Source organism: Alligator mississippiensis, chromosome 4 (assembly GCF_030867095.1).
Source record: "Alligator mississippiensis isolate rAllMis1 chromosome 4, rAllMis1, whole genome shotgun sequence".
NCBI classification, from domain to species: Eukaryota; Metazoa; Chordata; order Crocodylia; family Alligatoridae; genus Alligator; species Alligator mississippiensis.
Window position 1 is genome coordinate 186,030,120 of NC_081827.1, and position 20,842 is coordinate 186,050,961.

A 20,842-nucleotide genomic window follows, 5' to 3' on the forward strand; every position below is an offset into this window, starting at 1 on the left:
GTTTGAAAACAAAACATTTCTTACCCTCTCATCTGGCTACAACCTAAAACTACTGCCAGTATTTTCAGAGATCAGCCTTCCTGCTGATTCTGTCAACCCTGACTGCTGGGACCTGGACTGTCCCAAAGACCAAGCGATGCTTTTCTCTCCAAGATATTACCCTAAACACCTCCAAAACGTTCCTCTTCCCCCATCAGCATTTTACCACTTCCTCATGAATCCTAGAATCCTCTAGTAATTTCTTTCTTACCAGGGTGAGTTGGAATTCCTCTAGCTAATGACCCGTTACCCTGAGATGCCTTTTTTATTGAGGGGTTGTTTTTATCATTACAGGTAGGTGTGCGGGCCGGGAGCGATCCGGGCCCTTTTTCGCGCAGCGGGCTGTGGCCAGCAGCCCGGGCACGCTGGGTCGGAGAAAGCAGGCGACACGCTAGAATTAGGCATGGACTCATAATGGTTGATTCAAGATTGTTTACTTACAGTGAAGATGGTCGCGGTGTAGGCTGGACAGTTTCCCAGGCAAAGGTCCACTTAAATCCCCAGTTTGAGGACTCAGACTGTACTCGGATCACTCCCACAGAGTTGTCGAGGCTCCGTGGATCCTTTTGCGCGCAGGGAAGAGGGATACGTCGAGGATTGCGCTCGGTGACGGGGAGAAGCTAGAGGCTGATCAGATCCCTATTGCCTTCTTTGAATACGCTGGGTCCAATAGGCTCCGCAGCGCTTAGAGATCTTCACGAGACATGAAGTCTCCTCCTCCTGATGTTCATGGAGTCCTCCCTTGAGGGGTTCTCCTCGGAGTTCTCCAACTTGGGCGGAAACCACCCAAGCCTTTTATATGGCTAGCAAGCCAATCGCTAGCCGCCACGTGGGAATATTTTAACACAAGCCAATAATGGGGCTCGAATTCTAATCCAAATGGCTGGAACTCTTTGCACCGTGCATCTCTGTGCTGCAAAGAAGAAATGCACCCTGCAAAGAAAGCTCCAAAATGGCGGGAAAATAATTCAGTGGTGCCAAAGCACACACAAAAACAAAATCACACCCTTGGGTTGTGACAGTAGATAGTACCTTGGGCTGACCCAACCAGAGTCCTTTCTGCTTTGGTCTGGAAGTGGCAATTAATTTTGCTAACATGCAAGAGGTCTAGTCAGATGGCTGATGAATCTGTTTGTGGCTGACAAGCCCAGTTCAAGAATGTTACAAGTTTTACAGATCCATATGTTGTCTGAGTTGGAGTTGCTTTCTTCTTTCTTGCTTTGCTCCCATCCTGGATCAAAGCCGCTTCATGTTGAGCTGCAGCAAGAGCTAGAAGTTTCCTCCAGATCAGACAGGATTCTGTGCACTCCTCCCAGCTTTCTATGTTGATGTTGAACAATTTCATATAGTTTTTACATGCATTGTGGTACAGCCACAGAGGACAACCCCACTTTCTAGAACCATGTCAAATCTCACTATACAAATATTCTTGGGGCTACAGTCTCTTGACCTGGCAAATCCATCATAGCCTCCTCTTCTTCATAGCGGTTTCTAAGCGTCTCAGTCCTAAACTATCCAGTACCTCTGTTTGGTGTTTTGTCTTCCCACTTTATTTCCAGGATCGTATGCAGACATCTCATGTGAAAGCAGTTCAGTCTCTTGATGTGCTTAGCATATGTAGTCCATGTTCTCTCTGCCTTAAGGTTCAGAAACAGCAAACAAGTCTCATAGATTCACATCTTCACCTTAGCTTGATAGTTTGCTGTTATTCCATGTATGTTTCTGTAATAGCCCAACATTTGTAGCTGCTTTTCCAATTCTGTTAGTCAGTTCAGTTTGAAGGTCAATATTCCTATTGATCGTACAACCCAAATAGCAAAAACTGTCAATGACCCTAAGAATAATGTCCTCCAGGATAATGTCAGGTATTGGTTCTCATTGCACTCATTGGTACATGATCATAGTCTTCTTGAAGACTAATTGCCATCCCAAAGCTCTTGCATGACTCATAAAATCTGCCCAAGAGGTTTTGCAAAGAAGATTTACTGTGGGCAACCAAGGCTGTGTCATCCACAAACAAGGTGATGGTCTTTCACCTTGGTTTTCATTCTAAACCTTGTGATGTTTAACAAGCTTCCATCTAGTTTGGTTCAAAGATAAATGCCATCATTGCTGTCCTTGAATGCATGGAGAAGCAGGAATGAAAAGCAGATGTTAAAAAGCACAGGGGCTAAGGCACACCCCTGTTTCATTCTATTGTTGATGTCCAAGGCATTGGATTCTTTGTTTTGATACACTACAGTTACCTCCATTCATTCATTCATTTCATTAAGGTATGATGTTCCATGGTTTGAGGGGATAGCCCAGTTTCTTTAGACCAGTAAAAAGGCCTTGCCTGTTAACTGTATCAAAGGCCTTCATCAGCTCAACGAAGGCTATTTATAGTGATACTTGTTTTTCTCTACACTTTTCTTGCAGTTGCTTGACTAAAAATATCATATTAATTAATGGTGTAGTGTCTTGACCAAAAACCATAATTGACTTTCAGGATAGATTCCTTGACCTACAGATTGTAACCTAGGGAATTTAATATGAGCGATTAATTTTTCTGATGATGTTCAACATGGAGATACCTCTAGAGTTGTCACGGTAGCTTCTATCCCCTTTGTTCTGGTATAATTGTATAAACCTGAGCATCTTTAAAATCTTGCAGTACTGCTTCCTCTTTCCAACAGAGCAGTATAACTTCATGAAGCTTTCAAAGTAATTCATTGTTGGCACAAATTTCTGGATTTCAGCAGGCAAGCAGTTGTTGCAGGATGCCTTGTTCCCAGGAATCGATTTAATGGCTTTCTGCAAACCTCCTAATGTAGGCCTGTTGTCCAAATCCATCATAACTGCCATATGTGGTAATCCTTCAAGCTCTTTATGTTTGATTTCAGCCTCACTGGAATATAGAATTCAATAGAGTTCAAGCCAATGCTTGAGTTTGTTTATCATTAGTGATATTAAAGTCTTTTAGCAGAGCTTCATAGTTTCATAGTTAGTAGGGTTGGAAGGGATCTGAGCAGATCATCAAGTCTGACCCCCTGCCAGGGGCAGGAAAGAATGCTGGGGTCAAACGACTCCAGCTAGGTGATTATCTAGCCTCCTTTTGAAGACCTCCAGGGTAGGAGTGAGCACCACTTCCCTTGGAAGTTGGTTTCAGATCCTAGCCACCCTGACTGTGAAGTAGTGCCTCCTGATATCTAGCCTGAATCTACTCTTAGTCAACTTATGGCCGTTATTCCTTGTTACTCCCAGTAGTACTCAGGGGAACAGGGACTCTCCCATTCCCTGCTGGTCCCCCTTGGTCAGTTTATAGGTGGCCACCAGATCCTCTCTCAGCCTTCTCTTGTGGAGGCTGAGCAGGTTCAGATCCTATAGCTTCCCCTCAAAAGGCCTGTCTTGCTGCCCCCTGATCATGTGAGTATCCCTCCTCTGGATCCTCTCGATGCTGGCCACATCCCTCCTGAAGTGCAGTGCCCAGAACTGGACACAGTAATCCAACTGCAGCCTGAACAGTGTTGCATAGAGGGGGAGGATCACCTCCTTGGACCTGCTCGTGATGCATCTGTGGATGCATGACAAGGTGTGGTTAGCCTTCCTGACCACGTCCTCACATTGGCAGCCCATGTTCATCTTGGAATCAATAATGACTCCCAGATCCTTTTCTGCCCCTGTGCTGATGAGAAGGGAGTTCCCCAGCCTGTAGGTATGCTGCTGGTTCTTCCTCCCCAGGTGCAATAATTTGCACTTGTCAGTGTTGAAACCCATCCTGTTTTCATCCACCCACCCCTGTAACCTGTCCAGATCTAGTTGTAGCCTGTCCCTCTCCTCTAGCGTGCCCACTTCTCCCCACATCTTAGTATCATCCATGAATTTGAACAAGGTACTTTTCACCCCCTCGTCCAAGTTGCTGATGAAGATGTTGAACAGTGTGGGCCTGAGGACCAAGCCCTGGGGAACCCCACAGCCCTCCTGGTCGAAAATGACCCATCCACCACCACTCTCTGGGTGCGGCCCTCCAGCCAATTTGCGACCCATCTGACTGTATAGACATTGACATCACAGTCCCATATTTTTTTTAATGAGAATGGGGTGAGAGACAGTGTCGAAGGCCTTCCTAAAGTCCAGAAAGACTACATCCAGATTATTTTGTTGTTCATTTTGTTGAGGGGAAACACTGTCAACATTTTTGGGCTTGCATTTAACATACTGCAATTTAAGGATCTAATTAAATATTTTCCAAAGAGGAAAATTGGAGATAACGCTGTCCTGGGGGCTAATCAAAGCAACAGTCAGTTTTCTTGGCAAGTAAGAAGGACTTTTCCATTTTACAAAAAATAAAGAAAAAACCCCTCTCAAAATCTTGCAACTTTGGTCAAAGATAAAACTCACAAATGTTCCAGTCCTATATACTTCACCAAGACTCTACTTGCACTTAAAAGACAACAAATATCTTTGTGTCCATACATATAGTTTTCTGTCAGAAAAAAAATCCTTCTTTAAATAAAGACAGAGCTGTGTCTATGATATTCTGTATTTCTGAACAAAAGGATTGTAAATAAGGGACTTAACAGGATCCACCCAGAGATTAAAGGGGCTTCTGTAAAGCTAATATAGTACTCAGTTTAGTAGACTATTCAATTATGAGGACCCTCAGTCAAGAGACGGTTTTCCACTGATATTAGTTGCAGACTGTGGTGAGCAAGCATGTAGTGAATCATTGGATAGATGTGTTCTTAGTGTAATAAATGGTTTGCTTTTTATGAGATGGGGTGCCATTTGAAGATCAGAATCTTTTACTTAGCAAGTGTATCAGGTTTTTTAGGGGGCTTGGTACATCTCCCTTCTGATTAATATCAATAATTACCTAGCAGCTGACTCTGTCCTGTCCTGATAAAATAGTCAGAGAGTCAGAAATCATACGTATTCAGAGACACAAAGATATCTCAGAATGATTTGAGAATCAGGAGACCTGGAGTCTGGCTGTTTTGGCAATCTGTTGTGTGGCCTGGCCAAGTCTCTTTGTGTGTTTCAGTCTTCCCATTTGTACAAGTGGTGGTTTAATAACTTACTACTCTATTAAAGGGCACTGAAAGCAAGGGCTCAAATGAGTTATTTTTAATAGCTTTACCAAGTACAGTAGATGAAGAGAACCAAACCATCATATGCCATGACTATCAACACACAGATGCATTTAGATGGTTATTTTCAATTAAGTAGAATCAGTATTTGTAGCTTGCAGGGTCTTTTTACAGGAAGCATGGGGAAGTAGAAGAAAAAACATTGTAGTAAACCATCTGTTTACTTTATATAAAATTGGCAGGTTCTTATTGCTGCCATACCATGGCTTCTCTTTGTCTACTCATGGAAAACTAAAATAATGCTATCTACTTTTTCATCCTGAAAATACTTCTACTTTTACATCCCCTTCCTTAAGGTAAAATTTAGCAGCATAGTCTAATTTAAGTGTGTCAAGTCTATGGCCCGCAGAGTTGGGTCATCCAGCCACTGGGGCTTCTTGCTGCAGCTTCAAAAGCCTCTGTATCACTACAGCTAGCACTTGGGGGATTAACAGAGCTGTCACTGAAGATAGGTACCATTTTACTCCTCCCCATTTTGCCACTGCCAAATTAACTATTTCTGATCACTGCTGGCAATGAAAATTGGCAGTAGTCAGCAATGGGGGGATGAGTGGCTGTGGCATTATTCAATGAGGTGCTGGCAAGGAACGTGGCCCACCGATTGAGTTGAGTTTGATACCTGTGATCTAGTGGATAGTATCTTGGATTGGTAACAGTCTGGAGGCATTGGTTCTATTTTTCCATCACTTGAAGCCTTTGAATTGTGTGTTTATCAAAGAAAGTTCTGTCACAAGCAATTAGGTTAGATGATGCAATCATCTCATGCAATTCTATGGTGTGCTATGCAAAACAGTTCATTATGGCTGTAAAACAAAATATGATGATTCTTGGAACACTGCTTACATTTGGTAACTTTTGACTTGATCTAACTCTTATTGAAATCAATATGAATCTTTGACATTGATTTCAAAGGGTGTTAGGTCAAGATCAGAATGAGCTTCCATTTTGTTCTATCTAAATTGTTGCCTACCTTTCATATCAAACTTTCACCTATTGCTAATCTCTAGTTACTCCTTTTCTTACTGGGACAAGATACTAGTTCAATTTAAAGTTAGCATCCACCCACTTATTAGTGATGCCTCTGTTTATAAAACTACTGCTCTGTGAATAATGCATTATTTTTGTTGATTGGCAACCTGGGACAAACCATTTTGGGTCACCCCAAGATGGATTTTTTTCAGTTTTTCTAGATAAAGGGAAGGGAATGGAAAAATAAATATTGTTGGTTACTTTTCATATCCTTTTCTTTCCTTTTGAAATTGATTCAAGTTAAGTAGTCTCAAAAATGACAAACTTTAAACTTTTCCAAAATTTCTTTCCCACACTTTTCCTCCACTAGCTGATTTTAATCCAAATATGTATATGGTTTCAGGAGGACTGAAATTGCATTTTTTCTGAAGATCTTGCTATTCTACAAAAGCATCTTGCCCAGATTATTTTTATGCATTTGGCATAGTTTAGAAGTCAATTCAGCATCTTCTCTGTAACGATCTGTTTATATTTGTGTACAGAGTCTTGAATGTATATATACAATAATTCATAAGACAGACAACAGGATGTTATGTGACCCTATTCAATGCTCTTCAAAATTTGAAAGGAGCCTTTTATCAATGGGTATTGGGTTGAGCCCTTCAATTTATAAAATATTTACTTATAAACTTTACATGTGGGGACATCTAGCCAAATCCATTCAGATTCAAGTTTTATTAAACAGATGGTAAAATGTTATTTACATTTCCCATATAAAACCATCTGTGCTCTAACTGAGGAGATGCTGTCTCTGCAGTCTGGCTGCAGGGTGTTTAGTGCTGCTTTGGTTAGCATGTGATTTTGTTTGGGTTTTTTTGCTTCTCTTCAGAGTTGCATTTATGTCTTTTACCCAGTTTTAATTAAGAAGTTAAGAGTTTCAGTTGACTTCTTTCCATCTATTGTTGGCATTCTGGTTTTATTGCCTTTTGAACTAATCTCAGATCTCTTGCTTAGTCTTCCCTTGATGTTTTAACCTATAATTTCTTTTCCCTAACTTCTTCCAGTTGTTTCTACGGTTATCCTCCTTTGCTCCCTAAAATAAATCTTCTCATTCCCATGGGAGTGAAATTCTGTGTCCCATGGAAGACAAATGAAACTGTTACTATTGTTTTCTGTAGAGTCAGGAGTTTATTTTGTGTGCATGTTCTAGGTGTTCAAAGATGGGAGAAAGACCAGAGGACTTGAATTTGCCCAGTGCTGTCATCACTTGGGTTATTAAAGAAGCACTTCCTGATGGAGTAAACATTTCCAAAGAAGCTCAGAGTGAAATATCTCCATCTGCAAGTGTGTTTGTGTTGTATGCAACTTCATATTTAAGTAACTATAAGGAAAGAGAAGAGAAAAATGCTGAATACTGGAGACATTGCCTCAGCCATGAAGGAAATAGAGTTAGAGTATTTTGTGGCCCCTTTAAAAGAATCATTGGAAATTTACAGTTGACAGCAAAAGAGAAAGAAATCAGTGAGAAAAAACAAAGACAACAAGGCAGACTCTGAGGAACAAGACAAGAATGGAGTGAAGGGGAATGATGACAATGATAGAAGAATGAAAGAAGAGGAGCAGAATGAAGAGGAAAAGGTAACCCAGCCTGCTGAAAAGAGACATGCATCAAGACCGGACTCTTGGCATAGGGATGTAAATGTAAATCAACTTTGTTGTGCCCCTAGTTTTCTGGTAAAGCAAGGTCCACACTGTTCCTGGGGCTTGTTCACTCCTTGCCTTAACTGTGCAAGAAGGGAACCCTGATGAGACTCCTTCTATAGCTTCTGCAGTGAAAAGATAACCTCTCAATAGGTATGGTGTCATGGGTTTGGGTTGGGGCTGTAAAAGGTGGTTTACCGAGGTCCCATTAGTGCCCAAGGGGCAAGATTGAAGGATAAAGACACACAGGAGGGCTGGGCACTTCTAAAGGGCACAGGATTGGAAAGCCAACAAGAAATTGGCAATATGATGGAAACTCAAGAAGAGTGGCAAGAGACCAATGGGCTCTATAAGGAGCTTCTAAAATATTGTATTTCATGGGGCACGACCACAAATGCAAGCACGTGCACCTGCAGCAGCTCAAATAGAAGCAGTGAAAATCTGAGCCGGGGCTTTTTGCCTCAGTGCACGTGCTCAGACATGCACTTTGTTGTGGAACACATTGTGCCACTTGAAGCAAAATAATCCTGCCTAGTTTTTCCCGGTTCTGCAGCCAGGGGGATCTAGAGCCCAGGGTCAGCACCTGTGCTGTCCCCAGCAGTATAAAAACCTGCCCTGGCCAGCAGCTCAGGAGCTTCTGGGGCCCAGCCAATTGGTATCTGAGGACACTAGCCCCTTGTGTCAGCAAGACTGCTGAAGCAGCATCCCAAATTCACTTTTAAAATACCCCCAAATCCACATTCTTACACAATTAGAACAAAAGAGAGAGAGAAAGGGGGATTGATCAGATGGGCAATATTTTATTGCTATATTTACAGTGTTAAAGAAATATGGAAGCCTACCAAGGTCTCTGGCATCATAATAAAATAAATCCTAAATATCTATGTTTTTATGTGTGCTTTTGGTTTCCTTATCACATGGTGGGCGTGTGATGGGGGGATGTGTGGTTTGCAGGAGGGGGTGGGAAGGGGTGGGGGGGATGTGGGTGGGTATGGAGGGATGTGGGGGGGTGAGTCACAGTGTGGGTAGGTGTGGGGGAACTGGGTGTGGGGGCTGCTTAGGAGGGGTGGGTCCCCTGCATGAATGCTGCATGCCTCCGGTGGCTGGCAGAGCATGGTGGCACTGATGGTGGTGGGAGTGTGGTGGCAGTGGTAAGCGGGGAGCTCCCGCAAATGCCACCAGTGCTGTCAGCAGCGGTGGGAGGAGTGGTGACCAGCGACCACCCACAGACACTGCCGGCAGCGACAGTGGTGGCCAGTGGAAATTGCTGACTGCCTGCAGATGCTGCTGGTGGCAGGAGGGGCAGTAGCAAATGGTGACTGCCCACAGGCACCGCCAATAGTGTTGGCAGTGCCTTTTCTGAGGGGGTGACTGCCACGCTCAGAGTGTGCATGTGCACCCATGTGCACACCCATTGGCATTGCCAATGCTCCCCATAGCCCACAGGGCAGAGCCCCCCACCCCCCAGCACATGGACTACCCTGCCTGCAGGGTTCTAGGCTCCCCCAGGGGCTACAGCTGCCCCCCAGTCCCCCCACTACTTGCCTCCAGCCTCCTGCTCATTGCCCTGCTCTTCTGCAGCTTCTGGAGGCTCGAGATGAGCAGGAGAACAAGCAGGAGGATGGAGACAGCCCCTGGAGACATTCCCTTGCTGTCTCCAGGCTGCTGCTTGTTCCCCTGCTGTCTCCAGCCCCTAGAGACATTCCCATGCTCTCTCCAGCCTCCTGCTCATTCTCTGCTTCTGCTGGTGAGTGTGGGGCTGGGAGAGCCAGCAGAGAGCTAGGGGAACAAATGGGGTGGAGGGGAAACTAATGGAGGGTGGGGGGAAACCAAAGGGGAGTGGGGAGAGCAAGCAGGGAGCTGGAGGAATGAACGGGGGGGGGGAGAGAGAGAACAAATGAGGAGCAGGGAGAATGAATGGGGAGTTGAGGGAGGTCCCCTCCCCCCTCCTCCAGCCCCCCCCAACCCCCCTACTTACCTGGCAGAAGCTGGGTCCAGGTCCCTGCAGCTTGCACTGATGCCTGACCCGGATGGGCAGACAGCGTGCTTCAGGACCAGGGAAAGGGCCAACCACAGAGATGCTCTGGCAGGCTGCCAGAGTGTCTTTGTGGAGGACTGAGCCTCCCCATTGGAGGACCGTGCCCTGACCCATTTTCCCCCCTCGGGTTATTGTTTGACCCCTGGAGGGGTCTAATTTTGTTCCCCTGCTGCAAATTTGCAGTGCGGGGAATGGTTTTTTTTGTTCTTGCACGTGCCTGTTGTAGCATGTCAAAGGCAAGAGGCAAATATGGGCTCACCTGGATGTGCCCACAGTGTATAAGTAGAGTTTTTAAGTCAAATTTTTACCTCTTAAAATTCAACCTTCACTTACACACTGGTCCCTGTGAGTGGCATTGTCTGCATGCCCCAGGAGCTCCCTGGGAAGTCAGGCAGCACACGGCCCACTGGTAGCCCACCCAGCTGGCTCCAAGGAGTGCTGATGCCATGGAGGGAAGGACCAGGCCCCCCTTCAGCTTGGAGGCTGCTTGGCCCACTGGCAGCTCACTCCCCAGCCCCAGGGAGACTCTGCAACAGGAAGGATTGGACCGCTCACTGATTCTGCTTTAAAGCAGGCTCCTGCAGCCAGCCAGTGTGCCCCATGGGCAGTGCGGGGTGTTGGACAGAGGTGGGGGGAGAGGCCAGCCCTGGCTGACACCCATAGCTTCCCTCTAACACTTGCCTGACACACTGCTCTGCCCATGGGGCACGCCAGCCCCTTCCCTGGTGGCCCCAAGCTGAAAGCAGCAGTAGTGAGTGGCCCAATCCTGCTTTTGGCGAAACCTCCCTGCCTGCCCCATGGTTGGGGGGCAGGCTGCTGGTGGGCCAGGCAGCCCCTGAGCTGTGGGGGGACCCAGTCCTTCCCTCCATGGTAGCGATGCCCCCCCGGCCGGCTGGGTGGGCTGCCAGGGGGCTGTGTGCTGGCCAAGCTTCCAGAGACCAGATCCAACTTCCTGTGAGCCCGCCTCCTGCTACTTCAAATGCAAAAGGAAAGCACACAGGGCAGGTCACCATAGAAGTTTACCAGAAAATAGCAAGATTCTGCAGGGAGAAAACCAGGAAAGTAAAGATAAAGAAATTAGCTGCACCCGGCAAAGGAAGTTAAGGACAATAAGAAGAGGTTCTACGAGTATATTGGCCAGAAAAGGAGGACCAAGGAAGCTGCAGGTCCACTGTTAATAAGCCCAGGGGAACTCCTAACTGAAGATGGAAAAATGTGGATATACTCAACAGCTACTTTCCCTCAGTCTTCTAAAAATACTTAAGCTGCAGCCAGAAACCTAATAAGGATTATCTGGACAAGGAAGGGGACAAGCTGAAGGAGGAGATAATGAAAGACAGACTTGGAGAGCTTGTTGGAGTCATCAGGGCCAGATGAACTTCATTCCAGGGTACGGAAGGAACTGGCAGAGGAGAGCTCAGAGCCCTTGGCAATGATTTTCATGAAGCCATGGGAGACAGGGCAGGTACTGGCAGACTGGAAAGGGCCAACACAGTGCTCTTTAAAAAGAGACAAGGAGGAGGAACATGAGAACTACAGACTGGTTAGCCTCACCTCAATACCTGGGAAGTTACTGGAGCATATCTTAAGGAAAGACATTTGTATGCATCTGGAGGAGGAAAGGCTGATCACAAGCAGCTAGCATGGATTTCTGAAAAACAAGTTTTGAACTCGCTGTCCTTTTTTTTTGACAAAATAACTACTTGAATGGATGAAGGAAACGCTGCGGACACAGTGTATCTGAACTTCAGCAAGGCTTTTGACAAGGTCTGCCATGATCTTCTTATACACATATTGGAGATATTTGGGTGTAACAGAGAGCCTGGGGCTCACAAGGAGCCCAGGCTAGCAGGTTATGCCATCACAAGGGGTGAAGGAGTGTTTGACCTCTTGCAGGAGTAGAGGGTTGCTTCCACTGTTGCTCTTTGTTATAGTCAAGGGGCTTAGTGTTTATGTTACAGTTTAACTGGTGGTTTGGGTTGGGGCTGTAAAAGGTGGTTTACAGAGGTCCCATTAGTGCCCAAGGGGCAAGCGATTGCCTTGAGCCCTGCCAGGGGCAGGCTCAAGGCTCTGACTACTGAGCACAGAGCAGGCAGTGCTACATTAAGGCCACAGGACTAGGGGCCTGGCGCCCAGGAGGGGTGCAGCAAGACAGGAGCCTGGGCACCAGAAGGGACAGACATGAGTGAGTGCCTCAAAGTCAGGTCCGATACAGTGGGCCCAGGCTAGCAAACCTAGCTAAAGGGGACTGAGGCCAGGAGGCCAAAGCCAACAAAGTGACAGTGGTGACACCTGCAAGGCTTAGGGCATGATGAAGAGGAGGGTTTGGAGCCATGCAATTAGCCCTTAAGGCTTGAGGGTGCCCTGCGGTGGCACAGTTATAGAGTGAGGCCCAGCGATGGGCCTCAGGACCAATGAGGCCCAGTAGGGTACTGGGGGAACCCTAGTAGGGGTTTAGGTGAATTGGGGCTATTCAAAAGGCGCATGGGCAGCCTCTCTATTTATTATCATATTTACATCAAGGTGTGGCAAGTGAGAAGGGAGAGCATCATAGGGGCAGAGTGAAGCTCAGTCACGGAACTGCCAGGGGGTGTTGTGGCCACCCCTGGGACCTTGACATGCTACAGTGGGCTAGATAAAACTTATATAAAGTGGATAGGTAACTGGCTCAATAGCTATAAATAAAGGATAATTAATAATGAATGCAGTTTTGGGATGCATCAACAGAAGCATTAGGTGCAAGACACAGGAGGTGATAGTGCCTCTCTACTTGGCGCTGTTTAGGCCTCAACTGAAGTACTGTCTGCAGTTCTGCAATCCACATTTTAAAAAGAACACAGAGAAATTAGAGAGGGTCCAGAAGCAGGCAACAAAGATGATAAGGGGCTTGGAAAGCAAGTCATATGAGGAGAGACTGAAAGAGCTAGGCATATTTAGCTTCTGGAAAAGGCACTTAAGAAGAAATGTGATAGCAATCTTTAAATACTTGAAGGACTGCCATAAAGAAGAGGGAAAGCACCTTTTTATCATGCTGTAGAGAGAAGGATGTGGATCAAGTGGCTGCAAAATAAGTTTAGATTGGATATCTGGAAAAACTTCTTCACTGTTAGAATGATGAAGCAGTGGAGTAGCCTGCCTAGGGAAGCTGTGGACTCTCCCTAACTGGTGTTCAAGAAGAGGTTAGACAGCCACTGCTTGGGGCTGATCTAGGCATAGCTATACCTATATTTGACTATGGCTGTTTCCCATGATTCTAGGTTTAGTTGGTTGTCCTCACCCTTGCCCTCTTTCTGCTACATGTGTCAGGGTTCTTTTAAGCCTTCTCAGAAGCATTGAGTGTTGGTTACAGCCAAGTCTGGGAACTTTGACTGAGGCGTGCCAATGCTCCTGCTGGGACCAAAACTGGAGGTTCCTGGCTAGAGGTTCTTGCCTCTCAGCTCAGGTTCAGACCAATCACCATATTTGGGGTCAGGAAGTAATTTTACTCCATGGTCAGATTGGTATGGACTGTGGGGGGTTTTGCCTTCCTCTATAGTAGGGGATGTGCCCTCTACCTGGGATCTCCTTGACAATGCTTCATAAAAGCAGTACATTGGCTGTCACTGTTCCTCTGTTTTACATGTGGCAGGTTAGGGGGTTAGGTCTGTGTTGTGTCAGGGTTGATAGTAATCTTATGTAGAGTTTAGATTATGAAGTGTATTGGATGGTTTGCATTGGGATGATCCTGCCTCAGGCAGGGGGTTGGACTAGATGACCTCTGGAGGTCCCTTCCAGCCTTACTTCTCTATGACTCTGTTATCTAAATACCTTATAGGCCCTTACTGTATCCATCCTTTCCTTTAACTGAATACAGCTCCTCCATTGCAGCCTACTCTGTACAGTCTCTCCTTTGTGAGCCCATGCTTGAACAGTGAACACCCTTTTCCAATGAGCTATTATATCACAAGACTATTATTTCTCTGCTGTCTAACTGCTGGTACAGCCCTAGTATTGCATTGGCCTCTTCTGTATCATGTTGCTCTTGTCATTAATAAAGATGTTAAATAAACTAGACTCAACACTAACCTCCTTGTGGAACCTAGCAGTTCCGTTCTACGGGTAATCACTGCTTTTTGCTCCCTCCATATATTTCTAGATCTGCATCAGGCTGTCTTTACCCAGGCTGATTTGAATGAATTTTGTAAGCTAATTTTACCACGTTAGAAACTAGAGCTGTGTATGAACTGGAATGTCTGCTTCATGGGAAATACTGTTGATTTGCTTTATTCCAAATAGGAACAAAATGTCACATTTTAAAATTCCCATGATTGTTGGGTTTTTTTTTTGAAAATCCTTTTGGGTCAATTAAACCACTCTGATAAGAGAATATGTAAGTTTTAAAACTAAATTCTGTTCTAATGCATTCAGAACAGACATAGTCAATAAACATGGTCCTGCAGAACATCAAGATTTTGCAAACAAGGTCTTCGGGTAAATCTGATATCTTTTATTAGACCAACTTAAATAGTTGGGAAAAAAATTTTAAGCAAACTTTCGGGTTTAAAAATGCTTTGTCAAGCTGAGGAAGTTTCAGCAGCTGGTGTGTGCTCTTCCTGGATGGAATGAAAAGTAAAGAAGCCGGAGGCTGGTATGCATACAAGACAGGCAGTCAGTGAAGATGTAAACTGAGGAATCAGTGGGTGGGAGACAGGCTGGGGGTGGGGGAGAAGGGGGATGGATGTAGCAGTTAAATAGTGGAGAGGAACCTGGGGAGCCGGATGTCAGGCAGGTTGTAATGTGTCATAAATCCAATGTCTATATTTAGTCCATGCTTTTTAGTATCCAGGAGGTTGATGAAGTGAAGTTCATAGGCTAGTCTCTGAGAAGTGTTTTGTAAGTTTCCTTTGAGGATTAGAACTGAGAGATTGGAGGGAGAGTGGTTTTCTTGTGAGAAATATGTCCCCACCGGTAATTGGGTATTCTTGTCTTTGATAGATTTCCGGTGTGCGTTCATTCTGGTGCGCTGAATCTCTCAGTTCTAATCCTCAAAGGAAACTTACAAAACACTTCTCAGAGACGAGCCTATGAACTTCACTTCATCAACCTCCTGGATACTAAAAAGCATGGATTAAATATAGACATTGGATTTATGACACATTATAACCTGCCTGACTCCCCAGGTACCTCTCGACTATTTAACTGCTACACTCATCCTTCTTCTCCCCCTTCCCCCCCCCCATCCTGTCTCTCACCCACTGACTCCTCAGTCTACATCTTCACTGACTGCCTGTCTTGCATGCATACCAGCCCAGCCCCTGGCTTCTTTACTTTTCATTCCATCCAGGAAGAGCATACTCCAACTGCAGCAACATCCTCAGCCTGACAAAGGGTTTTTAAACCCGAAAACTTGCTTAACATTTTTTCCCCAACTATTTAAATTGGTCTAATAAAAGATATCGGATTCACCCAAATAACCTTGTCTACCTATGTCCTTAGACCAACATAGCTACAACCTATACCCCTGTAAGATTTTGCAAAGATTTTTTTAGAAAAACTGCATTTTCCAATTGAAAACTTATGGTGAGAATTTTTCTCCAGTAAAAAAAAACCCAACTCACCAGCTTTTTTTGCTGTGGAAAGCATATCTTCCTCCTCTCAGGACAGTTTTAATATTGGAGATTTTTGTGCATTTAATCCTACTATGTGGTTTTTGTTACTGTTATCAAACCCACTGACGTAATTTTGGGCCCCAGAATAAGTGGCATATGTTCAAACTACAGCTGTCTAATTAGAAACTTATTTGCAATGCATTATCTCTGCTTTCTTGCTTAGTTGTTTTTCAGTTCTTAGAGACCAGTGCCACTCAATTGTTGCTTAGTTGGCAGGGACACATTGGATGCTTGCTCTTACTCCCTTTATGTATCAGATTTGTAATATTAGTTTAAAAAAATCAGGCACACCTTTTTTAAAAAATTCAAAAGTCATATTGAACCTTGCTTTTTATTACTCATGATTCAGAAATCCATCCCTATCAAGAAAAGTACAGGCAATATACCTCTAATAAATAAATGCTTAATGTTTGGTACATGTACAAGGGCTTAAGATCCACTGACACAATGCCTTGCTCCTGTGAAGGTCATTCAGACCATTGGCCAGAGATGACCAGAAATAAAAACATTTGAAATGTTTGTAAGTAGTTTGTAAGTGTTGTCCCCTTAGTAAGCAGGCAGATCTCTGACTGCTACCATCTTTCTCATAGCTTTTAGGGTCTAATCCATGGCACTCTAACCTGACCCAGAGACGACTGCTGGTTTGTGGAGTTCTTCTGAGTGGCCTATAGACCTGCTGCTTTCTCAGTGGTAAACATCTGAATTCAGATGAGGCTCATAAAAGCTTATGCTATACGTCTCTGACTTAGCTAGTCTACAAGTTAGTCTCTGATTTAGTTGGTCTCTGACATGTCTCTGATTTAGTTATTCACTCCCCCGCCCTTCATTTTGGGCTTCCCCTCTACCCTTCCAGGGCTCCCTACTTGCCCCTCAGGGTCCTTTCCTGCCCTGACACCCCACCCCCCCATTTGTGACTGTGCTGTCTATCCTAGAGGAGCAGGTACCCTGCCTTCTCAGCCCCTGCCACCACTGGGCTGCTTCTCTTCTCCAGGCTGAGCCAAGTCCAGATAGCAGCAGCAGCAGCAGTGGTGGCTGGGTAGGGGGAGGGGCAGTGAGCAGGGATCGGGGGTGTTAGGGGGAGTAGTGGGCCCAATCTGGGCCAGCAGGGCATGCGAGGTGTTTACATTAAGGTGTAACCTACAATGGCTACAACTCTGTGTAACATGAGCTGGGTAACACAGATCATAGATAATCCTGCTCTGGAGTGGCATAACTTTTTGCTGAATAACAACTGCTTAAAACTAGTTTCAGGTGTTAATGTGTGGCCAGTCCAGGTGTTAAGGGCTCCAGGAGCTGCCCAAAATTACTGTCTACCAATGCCCTCGGAAAATTATTGTTGTCCTGTGTAGCTGTTAGATGGATTTGCTTTTTGTTTTTGCTGGAATTTACATGTTACTAGACTTGTCTACACATCCAAAATAGAATCTGGTCGTAAAAGCTCAGGGAGACCAAATTAGATAGCAAAGGAGAAATTTGAGAAGCAGAAGTGTAGGTAATGGTGTGGGGTAGGTTCATTACTAACGAATATATAGAATCCTATACACCCAGGGAGAAATGAAAAGCACAGATGCAAGATCGTGGGAAATCAGAAGGAGCAGTAGTATTTTCTAGACCTTTTTTCCTTAGCAAAATAAAACATTATTATTTGATTATGCTGCTCAAGAACTATAATTGCAGGGAATATGGTTGTGGTTGGGGAGGTGGGGCGGAACAGGTTGGAAAGTGAAGTCTCTATGAGAAGACAGCAGTTTTTCAAAAGTTCTCTGTGTGCAGAGAATCTGGAGAAATGCTAGTTCATTTTTGCCTTGTGTGTAGTTCTCAGGGGAAGAATTTAGGAAGTACTCAAAGTTGTTGTGAATGTTTGTTGCTTGAGCCCATAATGAGGAAGAGTTGTGACGTATTTTCAGCTAAACATATTGTCAGTTTGTGGGGATGAGGAACAGGCTTCCCCACGTGTGTTCTCTGTTTGCTTGCATTTCTGACAAATTCTCATCGTGCTTAAATATTTAGTGTAGCTTGTTCAAAAGTGTTTGTGCTAGGAATCTCAGTTAGGGTCAGAGGGTATGGGTATGGTTTGTCTTGGCAATAGTTGTATTACATCAGAGACTGACCACTGCCATCTCTCTGTATTTGGACTTTACTAGCCATTTATATTGGGTGAAGGCCAGCAATGTGTACTAGATCTTGATTACAAGGCTGTTTGAAGTCATCTCAATCACTTCAAGAATCTATGTGCGTGACATGCACACAGACTGTAGGCATGGTTTATTCACAGCAGCTGAGATAACTATTATTTCTATATTGTGAATTTGAGGGGGGATGAGTTACTCATGGTCTGCCCTGGCCCTTCTTTCCTTCAAACTGCATTCTTATACCACAAAAAGTACAACAAAACAGAAAAAATGCCTGTGCTTCAATGAAGTGAGTTTCATACCTTCCTCTTTCAACCTGGGGTGATTTTTTCCAGGAAAACTTAGTGGAGTGTTTGTAATGGCAACCTGTAATGGAAGAGCTCAAAGGTTATGTTAGACTGGGAGACTGAATTTTCTTCTCAAAGTTGCCTCAAAGCTTGAAGTCCTGAACAATTTCTTCTTCTGCTCCTCAGTATTCCCATGGATGCTCTGTTTTGTTTGCTGTCACCACAGTATTTAAACGGGAAGAAGGTCTTGGATTGACTGATACTTGGGTTTCACTACAGACCTGCTTTATTGGCTAAAGACAAAATATTTTTTCTTTTGAAGTCATAACTAGTGAGTTTTGAAGTAAATACCTAGTTGGGGTGTCCCTACATTGCAACAAGTATAACACTGGTACAGATTTACCCCAAGAACATGTCTTAGGCTTTTTGTGTTTTTTTGATGGAATAAAAGAATACCCACTGTCTTGGTCTGTAATGAAGTTGTTCCTGAAGATTATTAGGGCTAGGGCAAGAAAGCATAGCTCAGCTGTGTGGTAAAGGCAGAAGATTGGACCCAAAGAATATTGCATTGCATTTACATACTCACCATTGTTGTTTTAGGGCCTTGTTTTATGTTAATTTTAGGCAGCTCCTGGAGCTCTTAATCCCTAGATTGTCTACACATTAACACCTGAAACAAGTTTTAAGTACTCTTTAGGTAGCTTAAAGTTATGCCACTCCAGCCTAGGCTTATCTCTGATCTGTATTGCCCAGTGCATCCTGGGATACTGGAGGACTGCAACTTGGGTGGCTCATCTGTGGGGAGTGGCCACACATTAATGGAACATGAGCTGGGTAACACAGATCAGAGAGAAACCTGCCCTGGAGTGGCATAATTTTAAACCACCTAAAGTGTGTTTAAAACTAGTTTTAGGTGGTCATGTGTAGGCAATCCAAGGATTAAGAGCTCCAGGAACCACCTAAAATTAATGTGTATCAAGGCCCTAACATGACTGTGAGAGGGGAGGCAAAAGCCCCCCCAACACATCCCAAACCCCTGCCGACGCGCCCCAATACTCACCACAGGAGTGAAGATGAGTGGCAGCTGGAGAGAGATGCAGGTGCAGGCTCAGCAGTTCTGGAGATGCCTGAGCCTGTGAATCAGTGAGTCCCAGGGGCATGGCTCTGGAGAGGTGCGGGCTGCTCAAAAAGCAGCTGGAGATGCAGCTGGGGTGGTGCCGGGGAGTGGGGAGAGAAACACCGGCTGCGAGACACCAGCTGCAGCCCCACAGGGAACAGAGCGCGGGAGATCACAGACCCCCGGGAAGTAAATGACCAGCTTGTAGGACCAGGATAGCTTGACTACAGGTCAGCCGGGACCCAGGGAGGTCACTCTGGGAGACCTGACAGAGGCTGGGCACCAGGTGGCTGCTTGTCCCCACGCCTGCTAAGAGAGAAGGGATGGACAAGTCCCCCAAAGTGACCAAAGGGGTCCAGGGAGACAGAATCCCAGGAGCCCGTCAGCAGATACCAGACACTTTTTCAGTTAAGTTTTCCTCAGTTACAGCTGGCCCCAGACGGGGCATGTTTAGTTGCCCAGGAGCCGGCCCAAAGACAAGGAACGGACACGGAAAGATTGACAGCCAGGAAAACCCGACCCATTTTGAGGCAGGCAGCGTGGATGAGGTGAGATCATCCAGGGGAAGACCTGCAGTGAGCATCATTTGCCCAGGCCATGGATGTGGTAAGGATGGGGCAAAGGGGAGGTTGGAGCCCCACAAAGAAAACTCAGGGTCGAGACCCCCTTTGGGCTACCTACAGGGAACTGCCTCCCCAGCAAACAAAAGATCAAAGATGTGGCAGGTGTGTAGAAGCAGTGCCTGAACCATCTAGGTGACACCAAAGCCCGATCTCACCCTGACATTGCTGGGGGGCAAGGCACTGACAAAAAGGGGGCCAAAGCCCTATAACACCTACAAGCAACAATGACCAACATTTGAGAAGCAAAAAGTCCAATGTATAACAAGGCCCTTAATGAGCCTTGGGTTACAATCATATAGTAAAATGAAGATGTGGTTTCTGGCATGTGTTAGCTTAATCTTGCAAACACAATATTCAAGCTCCCTGAAGAGTTTGTAGTTTGGCAGGTCATGCTAAATGCTGTCTCACTGTGTCTCCTTTTTACATATTTGTTTACCTATGTGTACAGACAAATTAATGTTAGCACATGCTACAAAAGTACTTTTGCTTGTGTGTGGAGCTGTCCCGTAATAATGCTTCAGCCTTTAAGAATAATAAAACTATCTTTATTGCCGAATGTAAATTTTTTGGGTGCAGGGACTTTCTTTCCCACAGAGCACAATGGAGACTTCATCTTGGTTGAGGTTGCCCTGTGTTACTGTAGTATAACTACATGGCATGCCATGGTTTGTGGGCCATTGTACTTCTTTGGCATCCATCTTATTGCATTTCTAAATAACCGCTGTCAAGATTAGGCTTCAAAGGTGGCCATTGTCTCCCCTCTTTCTTGTCACCTAACCTTCATAGTTTTTCCCTTTCTCCTCTGCAAGGACAGTCATCCATTTTGGCACTAGGTCCTTGGAACCCCCTTGACAATGTGGCTCATTATTGCTCTTTATTTTAGGGAATGCACATGACTACTAAGGAGTGTAATGCAGATCAGTCAAGGCATCTTGATACAGATCCAAAAGATGCTTATGTGCCTCAAGCACACAATCCTGATGGGCTGCTAACATGGGGCGGACTTTACATTCTTGGCTTCACCACAGAGAGAGTTGATTCTTTTATCTGTGTGGGATGAGCAAGGGGGGATGGACTTGTACATGGAAAGACTGCCAGCTCATTCTCCACTCACTCCCCTGTCAGATACAGGGGCATTGTCAGCCCCATAATGCTTTAC

At 45.1% G+C, this 20,842-nt stretch overlaps 1 pseudogene; it reads left to right on the top strand.

Annotated features, from left to right (window-relative positions):
- Positions 1–6,938: 6,938 nt before the first annotated feature.
- Positions 6,939–8,722, top strand: LOC102574969 (DNA polymerase epsilon subunit 3-like; annotated as a pseudogene).
- Positions 8,723–20,842: the final 12,120 nt, after the last annotated feature.